This window comes from Microcaecilia unicolor, chromosome 2 (assembly GCF_901765095.1).
Source record: "Microcaecilia unicolor chromosome 2, aMicUni1.1, whole genome shotgun sequence".
In the NCBI taxonomy this organism is placed as follows: Eukaryota; Metazoa; Chordata; class Amphibia; order Gymnophiona; family Siphonopidae; genus Microcaecilia; species Microcaecilia unicolor.
The window spans coordinates 632,947,906-632,956,726 of record NC_044032.1 but is presented as its reverse complement, the minus strand read 5'-3'; positions in this window follow the sequence as shown (position 1 = coordinate 632,956,726).

Here is an 8,821-nt window from a genome sequence, read left to right as displayed (position 1 = left end):
TGTAAGCCGCATTGAGCCTGCCATGAGTGGGAAAGCGCGGGGTACAAATGTAACAAAAATAAAATAAATAAAAATAGGGTATCTAATGGAAGTACTGTTAGAGCACATAGAAAAATAATTTGCATAAATATAGTGTATTGAGATATCATATGGTTTAAGTATGTCATATCTGTCTGTCTGTACAGCGTTAACAATAAAATCTGATGTATGAATAATTCTGGACTGAGCCAATGTTCAAGACAAAAACACATACCACAGGTAAATCCATGATTCATGATTATTTGAAGAAGAGGGTGCTTCTAACTCATTATGTTCTGGCTTTTCATTATATGCCATAAACTTCACTCATGTTACAACGTGGAGACATGGTGTAATAGGAAAACAGCTGTGCATAAACAAGGAACGCTGATGTATAGCTTCAGACTGACAGAAATATTACACAGAGCAGTGTTCTGTTTGGAAGGTGGCTGGGATTCAGAATGTAGACATTGGAAAATCCAGATACCCAGGGGATCTGCACAATCCATCAGCTCCTTCACCTTTAAAACACATTCTCCAACACATATATAACGAAACAAGAGCTGCCTGTAATGGCACAGCCCCCTAGCTCTGGTGCTAAGCGCTGAAAAGTTCTATTAGGAAAAACTGAAATAGAAGAAAAAACAGAAGAAGAAAAACAGATATATATGCGTGCATACAGTACTTACATGGAGGCTAATTAATTTCACACTTTAAGGCTCACTGTGAGTCAGCAAATGAAGAATGTGGAAACATTTCTGCTTAAGGTTACTCGCCAACTTCAGCAAATAAAAATAAATCCCAGATGTTCCAGATGCCGCCATCCTGCCTGCATAAGATACCTCAGACTTCTTTCTGTGTTGCACACTGATCCACTCTAAAAGTCAATTGCAAATCAGAGTTAAGCAAGCAAAGCCTGCAACCAACACATTTTGCAGTGGACATTCAATACAATCACACTATAATGACCAAGTATCTGATAAGATATTGGCAGATTGAATCTCCGAGAATGAGTTCCATTGATGCAAAAGTCAATGACTAGGGAAACAAATCTCCTTAGACTGTTTAAACCGTAAAGTCTCCCATTTATAAGGAGAAATGAGGTACCTGTATCAGCATGGCCAGTGTGGGGGGTTGGGGGTACAGTTTCTATGTTTGTGCCCCTTGGATGAATCTCCAACTAGTATGGGTTGACCACAATGGCGCCAGACAAAGAGTGTCCCAAACTAGAGAGAGTGGAAAGATGGCGACCTGAAGCTCGTACGCTCAACGACCCAGCTGTCCTCTGAAGTTCTGTCTTTGTTTACTTTAAATTTCCTCTCTGCATTTGCAGTTACCTTAACTGAGAGGAAGGGGACAATGGGGGGGTCAGCCGCCGATGGCCAGCGTTTTGTCCCCTGTGCAGCAAGTGTGGGACCGCTGCGCGACGAGCCGCCCACAGATGACTGGGTTGGTGAGTCCTTTGATTAGCGCTGGCGAAGGAGCGTCGATGCTCTTGGACCTAGAACAACTTCATCGCTCCCGAATCATTTAACCACCATGTCCAAAGGAGTGGAGGAGTGAGTTAGGAGTGTATGCTGAAACGGAAGTCGTTTACAGCTGAACCCGTGTCGGCGGTGCCACTCCTAAACCCGTAAGAGCTATCAGCTTGGAGTTTTTGGCTCCTGTGGAGGTTACATTGAATATCATCTGGAAGGCGCTCCAGGACCTAACGGTGGTAGTAAATAAGTTTGCTTCCGATATAATCTTATTAGTGAGCCACATGGATAATCTAATCGAATCCTTTGAGAATGAAAAATTGATACAGCAAATGAAGTTCTACAGGACTAGGAAACGGTTAAGATTTTGAAAATGATAATAGACCAGAAAAATTTGAACGAAATGAATATTATTACAGATGATTAATATCGAGATTGTTGTTTTCCCAAGAGTTCCGGGTATGACTCCTAAAGTTTTTTCCTCTGAAATGATTCCTCTTAGTATATTAATTCAAAAGGAGTGAAGCCTGTGAAACTGGGATTACCTTAATCAGGGGAATTGGATTAGAGACTCAAGTGTTTGTATTGTTAAATAATTTCTGGTTTTAAAAGAGAAAAAACATGAAATCAGGTGTATTATTTCCACTAATATTGGACAATAAGTATGTTTCCAACAAAATAAATTGACTATACACCGTTTTGGGTTGGAAGAAGCCAACCAGACAATCAATGTGGAATAATGATTCAGATAAATAATAACTGGGGATAATCAGGTTAATACCACGTTTTCTTTGTTTACTGTTGTTTAATTGATCTCTTTCTCTTGTTTCACTCTCCCTATTTTGTGGTCTAAGGAAGAGTTTAGAATTACCTGATTGAAATAATTCTTGTGTGTTATTTTCTCTGTATTTCTGGCAAGTTATTTTAGTGCTTGTAAAATTAAGTTGTTATAAATAAAATAAAATAAAAAAAGAAGCAAATAGAATGCTAGGAATTATTAGGAAAGGAAAGGGAAAAGGAAAATGGAAATGGGACTTGCAACTACATTCAAAGAGGTTTACATACATTCAAGTACTTATTTTGTACCAGGGGCAATGGAGGGTTAAGTGACTTGCCCAGAGTCACAAGGCACTGCAGTGGGAATCAAACTCAGTTCTCCAGAATCAAAGTCCACTGCGCTAACCACTAGGAAAACTGAGAATGTTATAATACCTTTGAATACAGTGTGCAGTTCTGGTCACCGTATCTCAAAAAAGATATAGTGGAATTAGAAAAGGTACAGAGAAGGGTGATGAAAATGATAAAGGGAATGGGACGACTTTCCTATGAGGAAAGGCTGAAGCAGCTAGAGCTCTTCAACTTGGAGAAGAGTTGGGTGAGGGGAGACATGATAGATAGATATAAAATATTGAGTGAAGTGGAACAGGTAAATGTGAATCACTTGTTTACTCTTTCCAAATATACTTGGAATGGGGTGCAGAATTGGAGAAAATATTTCTTCACTCGAGGAGTAATTAAATTCTGGAATTCGTTGCCAGAGAATGTGGTAAAAGCAGTTAGCTTGGCAGGGTTTAAAAAAGGTTTGGATAATTTCCTAAAAGAAAAGTCCATAAGCCATTATTAAGATGGACTTGGGAAAAATCCACTGCATATTCTAGGATAAGCAGCCTAAAATCGGTTTTACTGTTCTGGGATCTTGCCAGGTACTTGTGACCTGGATTGGCTTCTGTTGGAAACAGGATACTGGGCATCATGGACCTTCTGTCTGTCCCAGTGTGGCAATGCTTATGTTCTAATGTTCTTAAGGTGTAACATATGTTTCTACGTGCTTTCAATGCCAAGATGCTCTATTATAAAATGATTCTCTAAACAAATAGTTTATCTTTTTAAAGTATGAGCCCTATAGAGTGAAGGAGTTGTCTAGTGGTTAGGGTGGTTAGGGTGGTGGACTCTGGTCCTGGGGAACTGAGGAACTGAGTTTGATTCCCACTTCAGGTACAGCTCCTTGTGACTCTGGGCAAGTCACTTAACCCTCCATTGCCCCATGTAAGCCGCATTGAGCCTGCCATGAGTGGGAAAGCGCAGGGTACAAATGTAACAAAAATAAAATAGATACTATTGGAGATTCTACATGGAATGTTGCTACTATTGGAGATTCTACATGGAATGTTGCTATTCCACTAGCAACATTCCATGTAGAAGGCTGCGCAGGCTTCTGTGAGTCTGACGTGCAGGACGTCAGACTCACAGAAGCAGAAGCCTGCGCGGCCACATTGGTGATCCGCAAGGGCCGACTTCTAGTGGAATAGCAACATTCCATGTAGAATCTCAAATGGTAGTAATAGTGGAGGAGTGGCCTAGTGGTTAGGGTGGTGGACTCTGGTCCTGGGGAACTGAGTTCGATTCCCACTTCAGGCACAGGCAGCTCCTTGTGACTCTGGGCAAGTCACTTAACTCTCCATTGCCCCAGGTACAAATAAGTACCTGTATATGTAAGCCGCATTGAGCCTGCCATGAGTGGGAAAGCGCAGGGTACAAATGTAACTAAAATAAAATATTCAGAAGTCCAATTTAAACAGAAAGGCTGGCTGAAATCCCAAATATCTTTAATCAGCTGCAGCCTAGCAAATATTCACCTTGTATTACCTTTACAAAAGCATGCGCACACAACTAACAAATTGAGAACAATATGCTGTGTCCTTCTTTAACATGTCATAACAACTGGTAGGGATGCACTTTGTGACTTATTTAATGTCCTTTAATCACATTGAAACAATTTATAGAGAATTTGAGGACATTGAATTAATTCACAAGGTGTAACGATATTGTAGTCCTGCTGGAGTGTCACAGTTGATGTAGGGCTCTTTCTGGTTCCTTTCCCTTTGATTTATTATGCCTTTCTCAAACCATGATGTTGTGTTTGGCAATAAAATTGTAAGAACCCACTATATCATGTCCTAGACTCAGGAAATAAGTTCAGAAGCTGAAGAAAGGGACCACACGAATTTTGCCAACCAATCAAAGCAAAGGTTAATGAAAAGAAGAAGACAACACCTGTTTTCCAAGCCTGGATTCATATTTAATTGTCAGATTTCACACAGACCTCTAGCTGTATGTTGTGACCTTTGGTTTTCTTAGGCTGTATTGCCCAGGTTTTTTTTTTTTTTGTTACATTTGTACCCCACGCTTTCCCACTCATGGCAGGCTCTAGGCAGCAGGCAATGGAGGGTTAAGTAACTTGCCCAGAGTCACAAGGAGCTGCCTGTGCCTGAAGTGGGAATCGAACTCAGTTCCTCAGTTCCCCAGGACCAAAGTCCACCACCCTAACCACTAGGCCACTCCTCCACTCCACTGTTAGTCACTGTTGTTACCCTTTTTTCTCATTCCATTCTTATATCAAACATCTCAAAACATCAATCTTATAATCCTCTTGCTGCCCAGAAGGCAGAGTCAGGGTACAAGCTGCCTGTTGAACGTGGCTGGTCATACCATGAAATGAAAATGCATAATGAGATTATGGGGTAAGGTCAAAGGGGTCTGTGACGAAGCAAAGCTGGGCTATTTTTATGGGCTGTACTCTTCCGTCATTCATCAGCAGATTTGGAATCAGGAGCTTATTTCAAAAACATTTCCATCGTTCATCTGCTAAATCACCCGCTCTTTAAGAAGAGAAAACAGGATCACATCCTCACCTCGAGGTCCCTGGTTTAGTATCTCAAGAAAACACTATGTCAGAGGATAGCTGCCAATATATTACTTTCAATTGCTCTTATTACGTGGAAATATTTCAGGTAACATAGTAACGTGGAGGGGCATAATCGAATGGGGACGCCCATCTATAAGGGCGGCCATCTCTAAGGCTGGCACCATAAAGAGGAGTCCCCGACCGTATTATCGAAAAAAGATGGGCAGCCATCTTTCATTTCGATAATACAGTCGGGGCCGGCCAAATCTCAACATTTGGGTCGACCCCAGAGATGGCCGCCCGTAGAGATGGCCGGCATTGGTTTTCGCCAATAATGGAAACCGAGGCCAGCCATCTCAAACCCGGCCTAATGCAAGCCATTTGGTCGTGGGAGGAGCCAGCATTTGTAGTGCACTGGTCCCCCTCACATGCCAGGATGCCAACCGGGCACCCTAGGGGGCACTGCAGTGGACTTCATAAATTGCTCCCAGGTACATAGCTGGGACATATTCTGTTCTATAGCCGATAGAACGGACAGAATATGAGATAGTTGCTACAGCAAGCCAGGACCCTGAAGCAGGAAGTGGAAAGGATTCCGAAACCTGGACCAGAGTCGGCCATGGCAAACAGAGACTGAGTGTTGGAATGAGCAACAAGGAGTCCAAGCAAAGATAAGTGACTCCGTATTGATATAAACAATAAAGGAAAGGAGGTTTTTTAAGCCAGTGATGACAGATAGAACTCCTATGAATTAAATAGCCTTAGAGCTAAGTTTCGGGAGTCTGTTGAGGCTTTTTCCTCCTGGTAGAGCACACAGGAACATAAAATAGGAATACCTAGGTACTGTTTGTAGATATACTAAAAATAAATGGACCAAGTCCAGCCGGCGAAACGCTCTTCTGAGCCGGCCATCTTTTTTCCATTATAGAGTGAAGCCGGCCATCTCATAACCACGCCCCCGCCCCCACTCCACCCCCCGCCCCACCTTCTAAACCCTCCCTTGAAGGTTGGCCAGCTCCGCGACGAAAAAGCAGTTGGCGCCGGCCAAATTCGGCTTTCGATTACACCAATTTGGCCGGGATCAGGAGATCGCCAGCCATCTCCCGATTTGTGTCGGCAGATGGCCGGTGATCTCTTTCGAAAATAAGCTCAATAATCTCTCTACAGGATGGGCATGAACAGAAGAAACTGTATATATGTAAATAGCCCTGAATGAGAATTCCCTGTAGATACACCTGAGGAGGATAATGGCAAAGGTATTCCCCCTGGGAATAACAGAAGTTGGAAGTTAATGTTGCTTTGGAATTTATCAAGTGACTGTACTGGAAAGGAGATTAAAGTTAAAGTCTTCTTGTTGCAACAGTTTGCAACTAAAAATTGAGTTTCATTATTAAACCTTGGAGTGCTGTGTGGTTCCTGGACTGAAGAACTGAGTAGAACCCAGAACTGAATCTAACCTCCCAAACCCCCGGATCGCTATTCCAGACCATAAACCCACTCCCAAGCTCGACTGCATGTGTACTGGAATCGATGAGTAAGGGGAGAGTGGCTCTGAATGTGAACCTAAACTGAGCTGAACCAGGGGCGTAGCCAGACAACAGATTTTGGGTGGGCCTAGGCAAGAATTTGGTGAGCATCAAGTGTTCTTCACCCTTCTCCACCGCCGCCAACTCCAGGCTCCGCTCATTCTGCCTCGCCTCACCCTATGCTTGGAACAACCTTCCCGAGTCCTTACGCCAAGCCCCCTCCCTGCCCATCTTCAAGTCTTTGCTTAAAGCCCACCTCTTCAATGCTGCATTTGGCCCCTAACTCTTTCAGGAAACCCAGACTGCCCCAATTTGACTGTCCCTATCAGACTGACTGTTCACGTGTCCTTTAGATTGTAAGCTCTTTGAGCAGGGACTGTCCTTCTATGTTAAATTGTACAGCGCTGCGTAACCCTAGTAGCGCTTTAGAAATGTTAAGTAGTAGTAGTAGTGTTCTTCCCCCCCCCCCCCCCCAAAAAAAAAAAATGTATCTCAACTGGTGGGAAAACGCTTCTTTCCACCTTGGCAGCAGGCATGCAGTGAAAACTGAGCATGAGCAGGTGTCGTGGAGAACAGCGTTTTCGTTACCATCAGGGGAAAATCTTCAGCTGGTGGAGCTTGGGATTCCCACCAGTTACCACTAAACATGTGCTACTGTTGGGTGGGCCTGAGCCATAAATGGGTGGGCCCTGGCCCACCCAAGCCCACCTGTGGCTACGCCACTGAACTGAACTCTGATTTGTGGTCCGGGGCCGGAGCTAGCACGCAGGTGAGGCCCAGGTTACATGTCCAACTGAAGGAAATAAGCAAACAGAGACAGAACTTGAGTAACAAGATGCAGCAGGAAGCTGGGAGGCAGACATAACAACAGAAACTTTGGAAGACCACAACTCCCATGATTCCTGGAAGCACCAGGACAGAGGGCCCGATATTCAGACTGCGGAAGGCAACCTGGCTAACTTCGACGATCGGCGGTCAGCCTGGATATTCAATGTCAGGCCATTTGCAGCGACCGGCATTGAATATCCGATATTCAGCGCTGGCCAGTTAAGTTTAAACCAACCAAGGATATTCCTGCTATTTTGGTGGCCTAATTTGTCCGCCAAACCTAGCTGGTGATGCGCTGAATATTAGCAGGTAGCCGGTTATATCGCATGATATAACCGGTTATTCACTAAGCGCTAACTGGCAATATTCAGTGGGAAATAACCGGAGATCTCCCATGGAATATTGCTATTTAACCATCCAGGAGCCATTCCTGGCAGTTAAATGGATTTAAATACTGGGTGGAGAGAGTCAAAGACATAGAATCTTTCAGGCTTCCAACCCGGGAACACATGTAAGAGAGGGAGGAACTGATCACAGGAGGAGCAATTTGTTAAGAAGAGGAAATCACTTGAAAGTGATGATATCTTATTACTACTACTATTACTACTATGTATCATTTCTATAGCGCTACTAGACATATGCAGTGATGTACACTGGACATGAAGAGACAGTCCCTGCTTAACAGCATGGCCGCCAAGAGGGGGGGGCAGGTAGGACAAAATTCCCCGGGCCTCCAAGGGGGGCCCGGCGCCGCAGTCCCCTCCACCCGCCCCCCTCCGTCAATCACCGGGCCGGGCCCCCCTAAATTCAAATCATAGCGCCTCACCTCGACCTCGCTCCGTGTGAAAGAAGCGCAGCAGCGGCAGTCTGCCTCCCTTCAGGCTGTCCCTGTGTCCCGCCCTCATCTGACGTAACTTGTGCGAGGGCGGGATACAGGGAGGGAAGGTCCAAAGGGAGGTGATCTGCAGACTGCCGCTGCTGCGCTTCTTTCACATCGAGCGAGGTCAAGGTGAGGCGCTATGATTTGAATTTAGGGGAGTCTGGCCCGGTGGTGGACGGAGGGGGGCGGGAAGAGGGGGCGGTGATGACGACGACCTCGGGGGGGCGGGGCCCCGGGGGCGGCCTTGCCCTAGGCTCTCGGCGGCCCTGGTCGACAGAACTTACAAAGTAATTAGGACAGACGATCAGGACAAATAAGGGATAAGGGAATTACTAAGGTGGGAATGATAAAACATGGGTACTAAACAAGTGAGAAAGGGTTAGGAGTTAAAAGCAGCATCAAAAAG